The sequence below is a fragment of the Mesoplodon bidens genome (assembly GCF_964165515.1).
Source record: "Mesoplodon bidens genome assembly, chromosome: X".
Lineage (NCBI taxonomy): Eukaryota > Metazoa > Chordata > Mammalia > Artiodactyla > Ziphiidae > Mesoplodon > Mesoplodon bidens.
Window position 1 is genome coordinate 120,605,939 of NC_138163.1, and position 20,594 is coordinate 120,626,532.

The 20,594-nt window shown below is 38.6% G+C and overlaps 1 protein-coding gene across 1 annotated transcript in view; it reads left to right on the forward strand.

Annotated features, from left to right (window-relative positions):
* LOC308608555 (uncharacterized protein) overlaps positions 1-20,594 on the forward strand; it is a 934,308-nt gene that overhangs the window by 77,996 nt on the left and 835,718 nt on the right. The window lies entirely within an intron of this gene.

Here is a 20,594-nt window from a genome sequence, read left to right on the forward strand (position 1 = left end):
CCAGCCGCTCCGCGGCATATGGGATCCTCCCAGACCGGGGCACGAACCCGTATCCCCTGCATCGGCAGGCGGACTCTCAACCACTGCGCCACCAGGGAGGCCCTGTTGGAAGATTTTTAATCACAGTTTTAATTTCAGTGCTTGTGATTGGTCTGTTCATATTTTCTATTTCTTCCTGGTTCAGTCTCTGGAGGTTGTGCTTTTCTAAGAATTTGTCCATTTCTTCCAGGTTGTCCATTTTATTGGCATATAGTTGCTTGTAGTAATCTCTCATGATCTTTTGTATTTCTGCAGTGTCAGTTGTTACTTCTCCTTTTTCATTTCTAATTGTATTGATTTGAGTCTTCTCCCTTTTTTTCTTGATGAGTGTGACTAATGGTTTGTCAATGTCGTTTATCTTCTCAAAGAACCAGCTTTTCTGCTAACTGTGGGGTTTTTTTGTACTTCTTTCTCTAATTGCTTTAGGTGTAAGCTTAGGTTGTTTATTTGAGATGTTTCTTGTTTCTTGTGGTAGGATTGTATTGCTGTAAACTTCCCTCTCAGAACTGCTTTTGCTGCATCCCACAGGTTTTGGGTCGTCGTGTTTTTATTGTCATTTGCTTCTAGGTATTTTTTGATTTCCTCAGTGATCTCTTGGTTATTGAGTAGTGTATTGTTTAGCCTCCATGTGTTTGTGTTTTTTACAGATTTTTTTCCTGTAATTGATATCTAGTCTCATAGTGTTGTGGTTGGAAAAGATACTTGATACAATTACACTTTTCTTAAATTTACCAAGGCTTGATTTGTGCCTCAAGATATGATCTATCCTGGAGGGTGTTCCATGAGCACTTGAAAAGAAAGTGTAGTCTGTTGTTTTTGGATGGAATGTCCTATAAATATCAATTAAGTCTATCTTTTTTAATGGATCATTTAAAGCTTGTGTTTCCTTATTTATTTTCATTTTGGTTGATCTGTCCTTTGCTGATAGTGGAGTGTTAAAAGTCCCCTACTGTGGTTGTGTTACCCTCGATTTCCCCTTTTATGGCTGTTAGTATTTGCGTTATGTTTTGAGGTGCTCCTATGTTGGGTGCAGAAATATTTACAATTCTTATGTCTTCTTCTTGGATTGATCCCTTATCATTATGTAGTGTCCTTCTTTGTCTCTTGCAGTAGTCTTTATTTTAAAGTCTATTTTGTCTGATATGAGAATTGCTACTCCAGCTTTCTTTTGGTTTCCATTTGCTTGGAATATCTTTTTCCATCCCCTCAACTTTCAGTCTGTATGTGTCCGTAGGTCTGAAGTGAGTCTCTTGTAGACAGCATATATACGGGTCTTGCTTTTGTATCCATTCAGCCAGTCTATGTCTTTTGGTGGAGCATTTAATCCATTTACATTTAAGGGAGTTATTGATATGTATGTTCCTATTACCATTTTCTTAATTGTTTCGGTTTGTTATTGTAGGTCTTTTCCTTCTCTTGTGCTTCCTGCCTAGGGAAGTTCCTTTAGCATTTTCTGTAAAGCTGGTTTGGTGGTGCTGAATACTCTTAGCTTTTGCTTGTCCGTTGAATCTGAATGAGGTCCTTGCTGGGTAGGGTAATCTTGGTTGTAGGTTTTTCCCTTTCACATTCAACCTTTTTAAAAAAGAAGGATATTTTGCCATCTGTGACAACATTGATGGACTTGGAGGACATTATGACAGTGAAATAAGCCAGACACAGAAAGTCATTCTTATTGTAGCATATCCCATCCAAAACCATTGGCAAAGACAGGCAGCAAAGAAATGTGCCATGCCTGGCTCATCATTTGCTAACCCCTCTCAACCTAATGCTGTAAACTCCTCATCACGTGAATGTTACATAAGAACAGAAGCTTTGTTTTGTTCATTGCTGTATTGCCAACAGCTAGAACAGTGCCTACAAACAGCAAGTGCTCAATAAATATTTGCTGACTACAAGTTGACGTTGCTCGACATAAATATAGCTCTGAGCCTTAAAAGAACAAAGTCACCTTTTCATAACCAAGGTTATATGTGCAAATATTAACTTCTTCTAATTCCCATTTCCATTATGAAAACTTTTTTGGCAAAACTCAGATTTACAGGTCCACACCTGATCTGCTAAACCAGTTACAATACATGTCACTGGAATAAAAGTACATTTCAGATCTGAGCATTTGTGAGTATAAAAGTATAAAGATAGGGCTTCCCTGGTGGCGCAGTGGTTGAGAGTCCGCCTGCCGATGCAGGGGACACGGGTTCGTGCCCCTATCCCGGAAGATCCCACATGCCGCGCAGCGGCTGGGCCCGCGAGCCATGGCCGCGGAGCCTGTGTGTCCGGAGCCTGTGCTCCGCAACGGGAGAGGCCACAGCAGTGAGAGGCCCGCGTACAGAAAAAAAAAAAAAAAAAAAAAGTATAAAGATAGTTATTTCCAAGGTTCATGTTTTACCAAATTAACATTTTATGCAAGATAAGTAAGTTCTGTGCCTATAGCTAACAATACTGTATCGTATACTCACATTTTTCTAATAGGGCAGATCTTATGTTAAGTGTTCTTACAACAAAAAAATAATGAAAGTGATGAGAGTAAACTTTGGGAGGTAATGGAGGTCTATGGATGTCTTGATGGTGGTGATGGTTTCACAGGTGTATACTTATCCCCAAAGTCATCAGGTTGTATGCATGAAATATGTACAGATTTTACATGTCAGTCATACCTCAGTGAAGTGTTTTTTTAGAGAATGTCTTAGTTTGGATTTCCTCAGAAGCAGACCTCAAGGCAAAGACTCAAGTACAAGTAGTTCATCTGGAGGTGAGGAAACATTGGTATGGGAGTGGGGAAGTGAGACAGGAAAGAGAAGGTGGCCAAAAAAACCCCACCAATGTGAGTGATTGTTGCTTAATGTTATGAGAAAAGTCTAGGAAACAGAGCCTGCCTCCTGAGGGGCAAGGGAGCTGGGATGTTTTTACGCCAACTCCCATTAGTCATCCATTGGGGCCTTTTGGGAGCAAGGTTGATGCTAAGTCTGGCCTTCTGTGTGAGCAGCAAGGTGGGCTTTGGTTGGTGTCCTAAGAAAGCACTGAGGCACAGGCACACAGGTTATGGAAGTTGGAAAACAGCACAGCATGCAGTGAGTTTGTAAGGACTGAGGTAAGAGGATGTGGGCTGGGCTACACAGATGTTGAGGGAGAGCTGGTTTTCCACAGTAAATGAAAGCACTCCTCCTGTTTCACAGATGGAACTGATGCATGGGAAAAGCAAACTGAAATAATTCTTCTAAGACTTCGTTAGTGGTGTAGTAAGATAGATGTGGCACAATGGGCTACCTTTTTTTTTTGTTGGCCTATAGTTGATTTACAATGTTGTGTTAGTTTCAGGTGTACAGCAAAGTGAATCAATTATACATATACATGTATCCACTCTTTTTAAGATTCTTTTCCCATATAGGCCATTGCAGAGTATTGAGTAGAGTTCCCTGTGCTATACAGCAGGTTCTTATTAGTTATCTATTTTATATATAGTAGTGTGTATATGTCAGTCCCAATCTCCCAATTTATCCCTCCCCCTCCCTTATCCCCTGGAAACTGTCAGTTTGTTTTCTACATCTGTAATTCTATTTCTGTTTTGTAAATCAGTTAATTTGTACACTTTTTTAGATTCCACATATAAGCAATATCATATGATATTTGTCTTTCTGTGTCTGACTTACTTCACTCAGTTTGACAGTCTCTAGGTCCATCCATGTTGCTGCAAATGGCATTATTTTGTTCTTTTTTATGGCTGAGTAATATTCCACTGTACATATATACCACATCTTCTTTATCCATTCATCTGTTGATGGGCATTTTGGTTGGTTCCATGACCTGGCTATTGTAAATAGTGCTGTGATGAACATTGGGGTGCATGTATCTTTTGGAATTATGGTTTTCTTCAAGTATATGCCCAGTAGTGGGATTGTTGGGTCGTATGGTAGTTCTATTTTTAGTTTCTTAAGTAACCTCCATACTGTTCTCCATAGTGCCTGTATCAATTTACATTCCCACCAACAGTGCAAGAGGGTTCCCTTTTCTCCACACTCTCTCCAGCATTTGTTGTTTGTAGATTTTCTGATGATGCCCATTCTAACTGGTGTGAGGTGATACCTCATTGTAGTTTTGATTTGCATTTCTCTGATGGTTAATGATGTTGATCATTCTTCCATGTGCTTGTTGGCAATCTGTATGTCTTCTTTGGAGAAATGTCTATTTAGGTCTTCTGCCCATTTTTGGATTGGGTTGTTTGTTTTTTTGATATTGAGCTGCATGAGCTGTTTGTATATTTTGGAGATTAAACCCTTGTCGGTTGCTTCATTTGCAAATATTTTCTCCCATTCTGAGGGTTGTCTTTTCGTCTTGTTTATGGTTTCCTTTGCTGTGCGGAAGCTTTTAAAGTTTCATTAGGTCCCATTTGTTTATTTTTGTTTTAATTTCCATTACTCTGGGAGGTGGATCAAAAAAGATCTAGCTGTGATTTATGTGAAAGAGTGTTCTGCCTATTTTTTCCTCTAAGAGTTTTATAGTGTCTGGCCTTACAGTTAGGTCTTTAATCCATTTTGAGTTCATTTTTGTGTATGGTGTTAGGGAGTATTCTAATTTCATTCTTTTACATGTAGCTGTCCAGTTTTCCCAGCACCACTTATTGAAGAGACTGTCTTTTCTCCGTCACTTTAGCAGTATAATTTTCACTTACTGCTAGGTAAAACATACACTGGATTGGAGGTGGTACCTTCTTGTGGAGACACTAGATGGTGCTGTTCTCTAAGTAGAAATCTACAACTAGCGTTCTGATGCGGATCTATTATTACAGTTTAGCACACAATTTTAAATCAGTTGGGCTTCAATCAATCAAAAAGTATTTACTGAACACCTATTAAGTGCCAGAGTTGGGCCTGAAATAGAAAGGAAAATAGCATTAAGAAGAGAAAGACAGCAAAGCCCCAAACCTAAGCAGGAGCTTTCCAATTTAAATCAGCCTGGATTTTCCCTTTCTTTAGAGAACCTTTAGAGAATTTATGTAGCATAAGAATTTTATTTTATTGTGAAAGAACTTTGTATTAATGGAACAATATTTAGCATTAGTGTTTGACTGTATTTTTGATTGAATGTTATATATTCAGTTACTGATTAACTATATTTGCTTTCTGACTTTATAACGAAATAAAAAGCCGTGTTTTCTGTAAAATAATGTTTTAATATCCTTCTCAAATATGTCTCCTCCATGAACCTTTACCTGTGAAATCCCACTAGCTTTAATTACTCCAAACTGCTCTTCTTTCCCTGAGTAACTCTAGGGAGTCCTTAAAGCAGTGCTTCCTAAACTTTCATGTGCATAACAGGTACCTGGGGATCCCGTTAAAAAGATTCTGAGTCAGGGGTACAGCCTGAGATTTTGCATTTCTAATGATCTCCCAGATGATATTGATACTGCTGCTCCATAGGCTGCACTCTGAGTGGATTTTCACTGGGAAATATGGTGGTTGAATGAGTTTTGCCCCAGTTAGAAACATGTTTTAATTTTAATTTCATGTAGGAAGAGTACTTTCTTCCTTTGTGACTCTCCTTCCATCTTCAACTTCCTTTACCCCAGCCCCACCATGTTTTTATAATTGTGTACATTGCATACAGTAGACACTTACTATATGTAGATGATGCTTGGGAAAAGAAAAATTGTTTCGCCCTAAAACATGGAGTGTTGGATAGGTTCCATGTGTCCTTCCAGAGCCAGTCTCCTTTTGTGTTTGCCCTGGGATGCTGACCTGTGTGGATCTCATCAAGGTGTTTTATGTCCTCTGGCTTCCAGGTAGGTTCAGCCCATGGTAGCCCCAGCAGAAGTTTAGAGAGGAAGTGAGATCAGGTATTTATCTCTTGGCTCCCTCCCTGCAAGATTACCTTGGGCTGGCTGAGAACTTCTAAAGGTCAGTGCCCTTCACACAACTCCTTTTGCTTTCTGGAAACTGTTCCCTTCCCCCCTCCCTTTCGGCTTAGGAGTTGTAATTGCCCCTGTATTATTAACCCTGGGCTACTTGGGGTTCCCCTGCATTTTGCCCACACCTTTTTAAAAGAGGTCCTTTTAAAATAAATCCTCCTCAAATTAACCTAATTTGAGTGTGCCAACCCATTTGGACCCCAACTGAAACACTTGGTTGCCATTGATTTTGGAAATATAAATAGGTAAAATTTGATGGAGCTGTAGGAAGACATAAAATAACAGAATTTGAGCCAAATAGAAAAGGCTTGATTTTGACAAATATTTAATTGCTTTACAATTTCAGGGACATGTCAGTATTGTATGAGTTTATCAACTCTGTGGGGCAATGACTGAAATTTGACTTAGGTTTTCCATGATCTCTGTGGTATTTGAAAGATTCATACAAATTCTTCTATTTCTTGCGTCAGTGTGGGTCAGAGTCTAAGTTAGATGTAGCTAGCAGGGGCTTCTGGCCTTTTAGAGAGTTCCCAGACTGCTTGTCTTTATTCTCATTACAATTGATTATGACAGACAACAGAAATGTAAATTTAACTTACTCTGCAAAACAATGGTAATCATTGTCTCTCTTTGACTCACCCTTTTTATCTGAACAGATTAATTTTGCTGTTCTCTCATCTGACAGTATCTGTGCATATGTATGAGAATATAAAGATACTCAATCCAAGTATTTACTTAAGAAAAAAGAGCTTTATAGTGGACTGATTGAAGGAGATATCGCTTTGTGTGAAATGTACCTATTACCATATTTATTTGCACCTATTAAAATGTCAAAGAATGATCCATCTTGAATTTGACCTGGAATATTCCAGGGTGATAAAGTTTCTAGTCCTCTTTGCGACAGGGATTTTCTTTTTGGCTGTATTGACTCCTTCTCCACGAGACTCTAGCACTTGAGGCTGCAAATTCATTCTTCTCCTAAACAAATGGTCACGGTGTTTACCAGAATTTTATTACTATGGCAGAGACCTCATCATTGGGATTTTTTTTTAATGGGGAAATTTCATGGCCTGTTTTCAAGGTTATTACTCAGAGCACCAGATATGTAACAAGGTTTTATTTTTCTTTTATAGTTATTGTCACAATAGATGCCAACAGAGCAGTTTCAATTGCTCAAATGATCATGGCAGCAGGAACTTTTTCATTCAAGACAATTAGGAAATCTAGTCGGAATGTTTAGAAAAATAAACAATCGTTGATGGTTTACTAATTGATTTCTTCTTCACTTTAATCATTCATCCTTTCACCATCTGGTGATTGAGAACAAGTGCTAAGTAAGTAGATAGGAACAATAAATAATCTTTCCTCATAGAGGTCATCTTTTTAGATGAGTAGTACCTGTACACAAATTAATTATAATTTATTTTAGCAATGATAAGGATACTAGGCACATGACATAGAGGAAGGAGGGCCTAAGTGGACTGTGGGGAGAGGGGTTAGTTAGGAGAGCTTCGTAGAAGAGTTGACATCTGAGTATGGTTTTGAAGGTTGATTAGGAGATAAAGAGATGGCAAGTAGGTAGGAGCCAATTTATAAAAAGTCTAAGGAAGTTGGGTTTTATCCTGGAGACAATGAAAACCTCTAGAGAATTTTACCTAGGGAAGAAATACGGTCAAGTTTGCATTTTGGAAAGACCTTTTTTGGCGAGGATGTAAGGGATGCACTGGAAGGGAGGGGTGAAATTGTGTGTGTATGAAAAAAAGTAACTAGTTGCTACAGAAAGAGCCCACATAAGAGCTAAAGACATTCTGGACTCAGGTTCTAGTAGTGAGAATGAACAGAAAGAGGCAGATTCAGGAGATAATTAGGAGGTAGAATTGACAAGACAATGTATGAGAAATTATTGCTAAGATATGGAGTATACATAAGAATATGTTGAGAAAATGGATAGGGAGAAAGGGTGAGTTTACTTTTGGATTCTTTGAGATTGTGGCACCCCTAACAAGACAGCCAGACTACTAGATAAGTCTGGAGCTCAGAAGATAAGTCTGGGGTAGAGCCACATGTTTGGAAATCAGGAGGTTGTTAAAAACCAGAGGAGTAGGTGGGATGCTTGAGAGGCTGAGTGCAGAGCAGAGCCTCCAAACTGCTGTTCTGTCTTCAGCGTTTCCTCTGTGCAACACTCTAATGACGCTAATTACAGGAGGATTTCTACCAGGATGGGGAGTGGGAGGGACATGCCCTGCCTGAGCTCCGTTATGAAGATAGACTGAGAAGTTGCCTGTAAATGTAGGAAAAGAATGAGGAGAAGGTAAGGTCCCAGAGTCCAAGGAAAGAAAGAGTTTTAAGAAAGCAAAACTCAGTTGCTTAATGGGATAGGTTGGTTTAGATTAAAAAAAGAGAGAGAACATTAACATTTTTTTAAACATGTGCAGTGATAGTCATTCTTAAGCAGAGGTCTCATTTTAAAATGGAACATGGATGACTCTGAAGCCAGAAATAATTGAGAAAGACCCCAAAGCATTGGAAATGGTTGTCATGGACTGCTTTGCTGAAACCATATGTCCTTGATAGGCTTATCTTCACTTCACTTTGAGCCATCTTTGCTATTTTTAATACCAGCAAGAAGTACTTTGAACACATATTTCAAATTAATTTCTTCAGAATTTGCCTAATCATTGTTTCTTCTAGTCTGAAAAAATTTCCTCTGGTAAAATCAGGGGTGCAAAGCCTGCTTTTCTAGGAACAGAATGATATATTCAAACTGCTGAGAGTGATTATTAGAATTCAGGGTCCAAACAGGGACATGAGAGTAAAGTTCCTTCCATCTATGCTGTGAGTAACCTTTGGTGAATCCACTTTGCAAAAACTGCTGCATGAGAGCCTGAGAGTGCTACATCCAGGCTCCCCACTGCTCCTAGTTTGCGACTGTTGATCAGACTTATTGCATTCTCTAGCAATAGGGATGTCAAGCTGTGCTATACTTGAATCAACAGAGAGAATAAAAGGAGTTGTTTTTCTGTAAAGAGCGACACAGAAGTGTTACAGGGAACATGTGCACATATACACCTATGCTTATGTCTCGTTCAGTCTTCTGAAGTGAGGCTGGGAAGGTGACGCCCCTTCTCTTGGCTGCTTGTATGTAGGGAGAATCTGGGACCCTGCCAAGAGGTCTGTCAGTGAGCTAGCTGCATGCCAAGGCCGGGTGAGAAGGCTTGGTGGGGTCTAGGTATTAAAGTATTAAAGCGGGAAGATTATGACTTCAGAAGTCAATGGAATGGCTGGGAAGGGCTGAAAAGCAAGCTCAAAAAACAATGGAAATGCCCAAATGTGGATAGTCATTGCGGAGATGAGACCCAAATGGAACTAACGCTGACCTCCTAGAAGCCGGCAGTGGCCAGATGGTTAAAAGCCACATACATCCAACTAAGGGAGTTAGATTTTTTTTTGTTAATCCTGAAGGCAATGGGAAGCCATCTGTTATCTCAGATCTTTGGTTTAAATATGGCATAGGATGTCCTAGGATTTCTATGCATTCCTTCTACATAAATGGTTTTCATTCAGGTTTATTGAGATATGATTTACATACATAAAACTCACTCATTTTATTTTTTTTTTTATTTTTTATTTTTTATTTTTTTTCTTTTTTTTTTTTTTTTTGCGGTACGTGGGCCTCTCACTGTTGTGGCCTCCCCCGTTGCGCAGCACAGGCTCCGGACGCGCAGGCTCAGCGGCCATGGCTCACGGGCCCAGCCGCTCCGCGGCATGTGGGATCTTCCCAGACCGGGTCACGAACCCACGTCTCCTGCATCGGCAGGCGGACTCTCAACCACTGCGCCACCAGGGAAGCCCCAAACTCACTCATTTTAGTGTACAGTTATAAAAGGATTGACGAACACATACCGTCCTGTAACAGCAGCACCTTCAAGCTATAGAATAGTTATATCACTCACAGTGTTCCCTTGTGGCCATTCGTAGCCAACCCTTCCCTCCAGCCCAGCCTCTGGCAACCACTGGTCTGTTTTTGTCCCTGTAGTTTAGCCATTTTGGCACAGCCGGTATGGCAAATAGTTTGGCAGTTTCTTCTAAAGTTAAATATACATTTACTATGTGACTCAGCAATTGCACTCCTAAGTACTTACCCTCAAGAAATCTAAATTTATGTTAACATTAAAACCTGTATGTGAGGGCTTCCCTGGTGGCGCAGTGGTTGAGAGTCCGCCTGCTGATGCAGGGGACGCGGGTTCATGCCCCGGTCCGCGAAGATCCCATGTGCCACAGAGCGGCTGGGCCCGTGAGCCATGGCCACTGGGCCTGCGCGTCCGGAGCCTGTGCTCCGCAACGGGAGACGCCACAGCAGTGAGAGGCCCGCGTACTGCAAAAAACAAACAAACAAACAAACAAACAAAACACCTGTATGTGAAAGTTTATAGGCAGCCTTATTCATAATTGCCCCAAACTGGATAAAAACAACTGGTTTATCCATAAAATGGAATACTACTTGGCAATAAAAAGCAAATAAGTATAGATACAAGCAACAACGTGAATGAATCTCAAATGCATTATAAGTGAAAGATAATAAAAGAAGGCAGCCTCAAAGGGTCTCAAAAGGCGGCATGCTGTATGATCCACAATGGCTGTACCATTTTGCATTCCCACCAGCAATGTATGAGAGTTCCAGTTACTCTACAACCTTGCCAGCACTTGGTAGAGTTAGATTTCTTAATTTTAACCATTGTAATAGATTTGTAATGTTATCTCATTGTGCTTTTGATTTGCATTTTCCTAGTGACTAATGATGTTGAACATTTTTTCATATGTCTATTCAGTATCCATATATCTTTTTTGGTAAAGAGTTTTTCATATCATTTGCCCAGTTTTTATTGTTTGTTTTTATACTGATGAGTTTTGAGAGCTCTTAACATATTCTGGAGACAAGTCCTTTATCAGACACATATTTTGCAAATATTTTCTCCCATTCTGTGGCCTGTTGGATCATTACTTTAGTGTCTTTTGATAGAGAAGTTTTTAATTTTCATGAAGTGCAGTTTATTATTTTTTTCTTTTACATATCTTGATTTTGGTATTGTATACAAGAATTCTTTGCCTAACTCAAGGTCACAAAGATTTTTTCCTATATTTTCTTCTAGGATATTTATAGTTTTAGGTTTTACATTTAGGTTTATGATCCATTATGAGCTAAGTTTTGTATTTGATGTGACAGATGGACTAAAATTATTTTTTTCTTTCCTTTCCTTTCCTTTTTCCCCCTTTCCTTTCCTTCCCTTCTTTCTTTTCTGCTTACATGTGGATGTCCAAACGTCCTAGCACCATTTGTTGAATACACTGTTCTTTTTTTTTTTAATGTATTTTTTATTTTATTTAAAAAATTTTTTGGTTGCATTGGGTCTTTGTTGCTTTGCGCATGCTTTCTCTAGTTGCAGTGAGTGGGGCCTGCTCTTCGTTGTGGCCCCCGGGCCTCTCACTGTGGTGGCTTCTCTTGTTGCGGAACACAGGCTCCAGGCCCATGGGCTTCAGTAGTTGTGGCTCACAGTCTCTAGCGCGCAGGCTCAGCAGTTGTGGCGCACGGGCTCAGTTGCTCCATGGCATGTGGGGTCCTCCTGGACCAGGGCTCGAACCCATGTCCCCTGCATTGGCAGGCAGGTTCCCAACCACTGCGCCACCAGGGAAGCCCTAGACTGTTCTTTCTCTTTTGAATTTCATTTGAACTTTCATTGAAAATCAATTGACCATGTGTATGTGGGTCTGTTTCTGGACTCTCTTTTGTTCCATTGATTTATGTGCCTGTCCTTTGGCCAATAGCACAGTGTGTTGATTATATATAGTAAGTCAATTAATCAGGTTGTGTGAGTCTTCCAACTTGGTTCTTTTTGAAGACTACTTTGACTATTCTGGTTCCTTTGCCTTTCCACAAACATTTTAGAATCAGCTTGCTGATTTCTATAAAAATCCTGCTGGGATTTTAAAAATATTACATTCATCTATAGATGAATTTGGGGAGAATTGCTAACTTAACAATATTGAGTCTTCTAATCTACTAAAACTGTATATCTCTCCATGATTTTTATAGCTGCTCTGATTTCTTCCATCAGTGTTTTATAGATTTTATCATAGATTTCATCACTTGTTTTGCTAAGATTCATACCAAAGTATTTTATGATTTATTTGATGCTATTTAAATAGTTTTTTAAAAATTTTATTTTCCAATTTTTCATTGCTAGACTATAGAAATACAATTGATTTTTGTACATTGATCTTGTATACTGCAACCTTGCTAAAGTCACTTGTTTGTTCTAGTAACTTATTTGCAGATTCTTTGGGATTTTCTACATAGACACTCATGTCTTCTGCAAACTATATGCCTTTTATTTCCTTTTTCTTGCTTGACTGCACTGGCTAGGAATTCCAGTATGTTGAATAGAAGTAGTAAGAGTGTACAGCCTTGCCTTATTCCTGATCTTAGGGGGAAGCATTCAGTCTTTAACTGAGGAGTCTGGCTCCTATATAAAATACCTATATGTGATTTACCAGGCCTGATCATAGGCAATTCCAAAGGCTTTACTTCCAGACCTCACAGGGGAAATGCCCTTCCCACCAGACTGCACTGCAGTCTCTGAAGGGAGTTGCAGTCAAAGACTCAGATCTCTCTGGATGGCCATGTTCTTACACATATTTTCATTCTTAGCCCAGGTACTCTTTGGGCAAGGCTTTCCTCAGGAGCCTCTGTGAAGGGTTCCTTTTGGGGGATAAGGGGAAAACTTGAAGACACTTGTCCCCATTCTGAGTCAGTACTCAGTATTTTTCCATGCCTAGCCCTCCCCCCTCTCCCTCTCACTGGCCTGAGTCCATACAGGAGCCTTTTGTTTGGGATACGTCCACAGTGAGAGGACCCTCACCCACATCTGTGCTGATTTACCTGACCCTCAACTGCTGGGGAAAATCGAAGTGGGTGTGGAGGGGTAGGGAAAGTCAGTACTTTCTCTAGCTTTAGCCGTTTTGCTTATACTATTACAATAAATGTTTAAAAGCTTTATTGTTTGTTACTTTCATTCTTGGCTTATTTTTTTAATTGTCTACTCTAGACACCTGGCAGCTCAGCTCTCTTAACTCAGCTGAGCTCCTGCCATTCACCATTAAGTATGATGTTAGTTGCAGGGTTGTTTTGTAGATGCCCTTTATCAGATTGAGGACGATTCCTTTTATTCCTAGTTTGATGAGTTTTTTTCCTAAACCATGATTAGATGTTGAATTTTGTCAAATAATTTTTCTACGTCTATTGAGATGACCTCTACACATTTATTCACTCTCTGCTTTAACATTGTTTTATGCTTCCCACTCTGTATCTAGTTTATTCTTTATAATGTGTAATTCTTGATGCCAAAGGATTTGAGTCATTCAAGAACCATATAAAACATAAGGAGGTAGGTCCTTTGGTTTATTCTGATGAACACTCTCCCAAGCCCACAGTTTCCTTAATGGGAATGAAGAGGTGAATAGTATGAAAGCAGTTAAAGATTTTGAGTATTTGGATGTGGCTTCATTCTTTTCTTAAAATAATATTTATTTCTCTAGTATGTAATGAATACAGAGATGCACACTTCTGCCATCTTTTCTGTGTTTGTACCTCTGATGCAGGACTTGGGAGGAGGGACAGGAAAAAACCCAGATGCTTTCTTATATGATTGTTCATGACAAGCTGACTCTCTTCTTTATTTTGGTCACAACTGCTTTTCCCATACACGAGCAGCAACACTTTTGGTAGTTGGAAGAGTGGTAGTCCTTTCTGTGTGTCACCCAAGTAGATCTGTCTCATTTGTAGACTTATCATGAACTGATTGTGTCCCTAACAGGCCTGCTGGAGGGGAGCTCAATCCTAAGAACCTCTCCTAGTCTCCTAGGCCTTGGTGGTCCTTTGGGAATTTCACCTACCTCTTCTGTCTGGTGACCTCATGCCTCTTTTCTCAGATCTTCTTCTTTGTCCCATGTTGCACTGGTTCACAGAAAGTGGATAGACCCTATCTCTCTTCTCTCATTCATTTCTCCAACGCTGGTAACACTGGTATATTCCAATTTTTGTTTTTAAAATTTTTTTTAAAGCTCTGTGTTTCTATTTTATTTTATTAAAAAAATTTTTTGGCCACACCATGTGGCATGTGGGATCTTAGTTCCCCAACCAGGGGTTGAACCTGTACCCCCTGCATTGGAAGCGCAGAGTCTAAACCACTGGACCACCAAGGAAGTCCCTCTGTAAATCTTTTGAGACCTTGGAACTTCAAGGGAGAGCAGTCTTTGCCCACTTTATACCTGGTCATACTATGACACTATTTCTGAACACTTTAGACCTCCCTTCTTTCAGAATCCACCAACTTAAAAAATAATTATTTTTCTCCCCTTTCTCACTTTAGTTTTAAGGACAGGAATATGGCAAGTCTCCCCTTCTTTAAGGTGAAGTGAAGGCTAGCTTCTCTTTATAAATTCCATATTCTTCTTAAAAGGCACATTTCCTTCTCCCTCACAGTCCTGCTTTTTATATCAGTTTAGCTTGTCTTGTACCTAGAGGAAGGCTAGAAATTTTATACCAAGGATGAGGCCTTTATTAAATTTGAACTTGGAGAAATAAGTAACTTTTCTCTCAACAGGGTTTTTAAAAATCTTTGATAATAATATCCTTGTAGTAGTTGTTAAATGCCAAGGTAAATAAAATATTTAAATTATCATCTCATGAGATTTTTGTCACACGTTCAATATTCTTTTTCCTGTGAGTGTTAAGATACTTTGGGGTATGAGGACAAGAACTTCAGAACTTCTAAAGCAACTTGAACTTGCTTCAGAAATGGAAACTTACTCAAAGAATACCTGTTAGTAGATATAATTCAAGGAACGAACAATGGAAGGTCACATTCACAGGTTCTGGGTAGGCGTGAAGTTTGGGGGGGATACTATGCACCATAGTATATATATGCAGTCAATAAAAAGAATATGTATGTGTATACATATATATATCCTTCTGAAGAATGCTTTTTAGTGGCTGCATGTTTTTTAATCATATGGTTAACTATAAGTTATTTTTCTAATTTTTGCCATCTAGGCTACTATTAATGAGTTTCTATTGTAACCAACACTGCAGTAAATATTCTTTTGTTTTTGGTTCCAGCATTGTGATTTTTTTAAATTTAATTTTTATTTTATATTGGGGTATAGTTGATTGGTAAATGTTCTTGTATATACACCCTTGTGTGCATCTCCAAAAAGTTCCTTGCAACAAATTCCTAGGTGTGGAATTCGGGATCGGTTCCATTACATTTAATGTAATCTTTAATTTTTAATTTTATTTTTGTTTATGTTTTATTTTTATTTTTTTATTGGAGTATAGTTGTTTTACAGTGTTGTGTTAGTTTCTATTGTACAGTGAAGTGGAGTTCCCTGTGCTATACAGCAGGTTCTCATTAGTTATCTATTTTATACGTACTAGTTAGTGTATATATGTCAATCCCAATCTCCCAGTTCCTCCCACCCTCCCCTTCCCCCCTTGGTGTCCATACGTTTGTTCTCTACATCTGTGTCTCTATTTCTGCCTTGCCAACTGGTTCATGTACCATTTTTCTAGGTTCCCCGTATTTGCGTAAATATACGATATTTGTTTTTCTCTTTCTGACTTACTTCACTCTGTAATGTAATCTTTTATAAGATACTTCTTGTAAAAGCATTTTGCCAAAGAAATTCCAGACAACTTCCTGTTCCAAGGCTAGAATTCTAGGTAGTGTCATTCTTTGTCTTTGAATTAAAAAAAATTCAGAACCTAAAAGGGAAATGGCTCCGCTGAAATAAACACACATACAAATACACAGATACATTTTTGCTTCTTTGGCAAACACCTTCTAGCTGGCTTCCTGTATGCCTCTTATATGGTTGTGCTTAAAACTTATGCAAGGAAAAGTAGTTGAAACCATATTTCATTATATTACCAAAAAAAAAAACCAGTCACCCACAAACAGTTCAATGGATTTTGCACTGTTTGTTCCTATAGTATCAACCTCTTGTCAGTGCAAAGAGAGAAGGCCTTTGTGAAATCTTTTTTCGTTATATTGTCAAAATACAGTTTGTGTCATAGTGTTGTGAGTGTCTACTTACAAGGTGTTTCTGATACTCATGGTAGCTACTCTTGGTTGAAGTGCAGTCACTGCTAAGGGCCAAGCTTTGTCGTTTATTTGGAAGGGATTGTTGCTACTGAAATTCCTCCTATACAACTTAAGAGAAATACTTAGGAAATGCCTGTAACTATTTCTGGTGCCAAGCTGACCTTTTGGCTTGGTTTGCATGTAACAGTCATTTTGGATAAGCCAGTTTGGTTACTTGAGTGTAATTTCTATGGAAGTGTAAGAAAAACTCACTAACTTTTATACTAATTTCTGGGTCTTTGGCATGGATAAAGCTTTCTGGTGATTCTGTTGTTTGGGAGAAATGATTTATTTAAAATCTGATGATTGAATTATGGGAAAGTTGTAAAGTGGTATCACTGTTGCTCCCAATGACATTGTTTTCTGGTAGAGCCAAATGTCATGACCAACAGCTTTATGATTACTTTTATTAAAGGATTGCTGGCTGGGGTTGAAAAAAATTACGTTGGCTCCATTGAGTATGCATTGGCTTTATACATGTTGGTTTAAAGTTTATAGACAAGCAATGGCCTGAAGCAAATTCAGTCAAGTACACCCTATACACAGATTTTGGTATCAGGGTTATTCTAGTCTTATAAATCAAATTGAAAGTCACTTCCTCCTAGTGAAACCAACTCCCCCTAAAACTGAGTTCCCCTGCAGAATTTATGATTAATCTCTCTATCCAAAACTTTATTCCCTTTCTTCCTTCGCCCATGTTCCCCTCAGGATTGAGGAGTGTCAAAGAAAAGGGATTGAAACCAAGCAGGACTCTCTAGGGCCTTCTTGGGTACAAAGGTCCTCTGTGCCCCCTGTCTCTTGTTTGTAGAAAAAAGACTTTAGTCTCCTAGGCCTTTCCTGAGTTCCAAAGAGCAGACTCAAGCAGTTAATGATTAGAACAACAGAGTCATGGGACTCCTAGTACCTCCTGAAGGGATATAGATAACAATGTGATGCATATCTCTGAGTTGTTCTGCAGAAACTACGACCCCTCACCCAGTGGAGGATGGTGACTCCATGCTGATCACAAGCATGTAGACCTCAGACTGGGTGGAACCAGTAGGTTGCTGACTGAGATTTCCAAAACATCATCCTATGACCTCACCACCAACCAATAAGAAAGAAGGTCCACAAGCTAATCAGGCATCCTACGACCCTCTCCCCTAACACTGTCTTTAAAACCTTTGCCTGAAAGCCATCCAGGTGTTCTGGCTGAGCTGCCCATTCTCCTTGCTTGACACCTGCAATAAATACTGTACTTTCCTTCACCATAATCCGGTTGTCAGTAGATTGGCATTAATGTGTGTTGGGTGAGCAGACCCGAGTTTGGTTCAGTAACACTGGGTTTTCTGAAAGATTTTGTGTAAAATTGCTGTAATTCTTTCTTAAATGTTTGATAGGATTCACAGGTGAAGCCAAACTTGCCTTCAATTTTCTTTGTAGGAAAGTTCATAATTTCTTTAAAAGATATAAGGCTATTCAGATTTTTGATTTCTTTTGTTAGGTTTTATAAATTATACATTTTAAAATTTTGTTTTTCAAGGAATTTTGTTCATTTATGTTGTCAAATTCATTGGTATAAAGTTGTTCATATATTACCTTATTACCTTTTAACACCTGTAGTAGTATCTGTAGTAATGTCCTCACTTTCATCCCTGACATTGGTAATTGATATTTTCTCTGATTTTTTCTTCATCAGCCAAGCTAGAGGTTTATCAATTTTATTAACCATTTAGATAGACAATTTTTAGCTTTTGCTTTTCTGTTTTCTATTTTATTTATTTCCCTTTTATTATTTTTCTTACATTCTATCTTAAACTTACTTTGGGTTTTCTTTGCTCCTTTTAAAATCTGGCTTCCTAAGGTAGAAGTTTTCTTTTCTCCTAATACAAGCATTTTAAAGCTATAGGTTTCCTTCTAAATACTGCTTTAGATAAATCCTACAAATTTTGATATATTGTGTTTTCATTATCATATAGTTCAAAATATTTTCTAATTTTGTATGATTACTTTTTACCCATGGCTTCTTTCAAAGATATGGCTTTATTTCCAAATATTTGCAGATTCTCTAGTATCTCTTTGTTATTGATTTTTAAATTAATTCAGAAAATAAATTATGTTTGATTCTATCTTTTAAAAACATATTGAGGGCTTCCCTGGTGGCGCAGTGGTTGAGAGTCCGCCTGCCGATGCAGGGGACACAGGTTCGTGCCCCGGTCCGGGAAGATCCCACATGCCGCGGAGCGGCTAAGCCCGTGAGCCATGGCTGCTGAGCCTGCGCGTCCAGAGCCTGTGCTCCGCAACGGGAGAGGTCACAGCAGTGAGAGGCATGGGTACCGCAAAAAAAAAAAAAAAAAAAAAAAACATATTGAGACTTGCTTTGTTACACAGCATATCTTGGTGAATATTACCTCTACACTTGAAAAGAATTGTTTATCTGCATTTGTTGAGTGCAGTGTTCTATACATGTTAATCTAGTTGGTTGATAGTACTGTTGAAGTCTTCTATGCCATTACTTATTTTTTCCTTCATTCTGTCTATTACTGGGAGAGAGAGACAGAGAAGGTCATAAGAGAAAGAGAGGTGTTAAAATTGAAACTATGATTAGTTGTCTATTTCTCCTCTTAGTTTGGTCAATTTTGCTTCATACATTTTGAAGTTCTATTATTAGGTGAATAGCGATTTAAAATTGTACCTCCTTTGCAGAGAAAGATGTCACAAAAAAAGAAAACTATAGGCCAATATCACTGATGAAAATAGATGCAAAAATCCTCAACAAAATACTAGCAAACCGAATCCAACGACACATTAAAAGGATCATACACCATGATCAAGTGGGGTTTATCCCAGGAATGCAAGGATTCTTCAATATATGCAAATCAATCAGTGTGATACACCATATTAACAAATTGAAGAATAAAAACTATATGATCATCTCAATAGATGCAGAAAAAGCTTTTGACAAAATTCGACACCCATTTATGATAAAATCCCTCCAGCAAGTAGGCATAGAGAGAAGTTACTTCAACATGATAAAGGCCATATGTGACAGACCCACAGCCAACATCATTCTCAACGGTGAAAAACTGAAACCATTTCCTCTAAGATCAGGAACAAGACAAGGTTGCCCACTCTCACCAGTATTATTCAACATAGTTTTGGAAGTTTGAGCCACAGCAATCAGAAAAGCAAAAAGAAATAAAAGGAATCCAAATCAGAAAAGAAGAAGTAAAACTGTCTTTGCAGATGACATGATACTATACATAGAGAATCCTAAAGATGCTACCAGAAAACTACTAGAGCTAATCAATGAATTTGGTAGAGTAGCAGGATACAAAATTAGTGCACAGATACCTCTTGCATTCCTATACACGAATGATGAAAAATCTGAAAGATAAATTAAGGAAACATTCCCATTTACCATTGCAACAAAAAAGAATAAAATACCTAGGAATAAACCTACCTAAGGAGACAAAAGACCTGTATGCAGAAAACTATAAGACACTGATGAAAGAAATTAAAGATGATACCAACAGACGGAGAGATATACCATATTCTTGGATTGGAAGAATCAATATTGTGAAAATGACTGCACTACCCAAAGCAATCTACAGATTCAGTGCAATCCCTATGAAACTACCACTGGCATTTTTCACAGAACTAGAACAAAAAATTTCACAATTTGTATGGAGACACAAAAGACCCTGAATAGCCAAAGCAATAATGAGAAAGAAAAACGGAGCTGGAGGAATCAGGCTCCTGGACTTCAGACTATACTACAAAGCTACAGCAATCAAGACAGTATGGTACTGGCACAGAAACAGAAATATAGATCAATGGAACAGGATAGAAAGCCCAGAGATAAACCCACGCACATATGGTCACCTTATCTTTGATAAAGGAGGCAAGAATATACAATGGAGAAAAGACAGCCTCTTCAATAAGTGGTGCTGGGAAAACTGGACAGCTACATGTAAAAGAATGAAATTAAAACACTCCCTAACACCATACACAAAAATAAACTCAAAATGGATTAAAGACCTAAATGTAAGGCCAGACACTATCAAACTCTTAGAGGAAAACATAGGCAGAACACTCTATGACATAAACCACAGCAAGATCCTTTTTTGGCTCACCTCCTAGAGAAATGGAAATAAAAACAGAAATAAACAAATGGGACCTAATGAAACTTCAAAGCTTTTGCACAGCAAAGGAAACCATAAACAAGATGAAAAGACAACCCTCAGATTGGGAGAAAATATTTGCAAACGAAGTACCTGACAAAGGATTAATCTCCAAAATATACAGGCAGCTCATGCAGCTCAATATCAAAGAAAGAAACAACCCAATCCAAAAATGGGCAGAAGACCTAAAGAGACATTTCTCCAAAGAAGATATACAGTTTGCCAACAATCACACGAAAGGATGCTCAACATCACTAATCATTAGAGAAATGTAAATCAAACCTACATGAG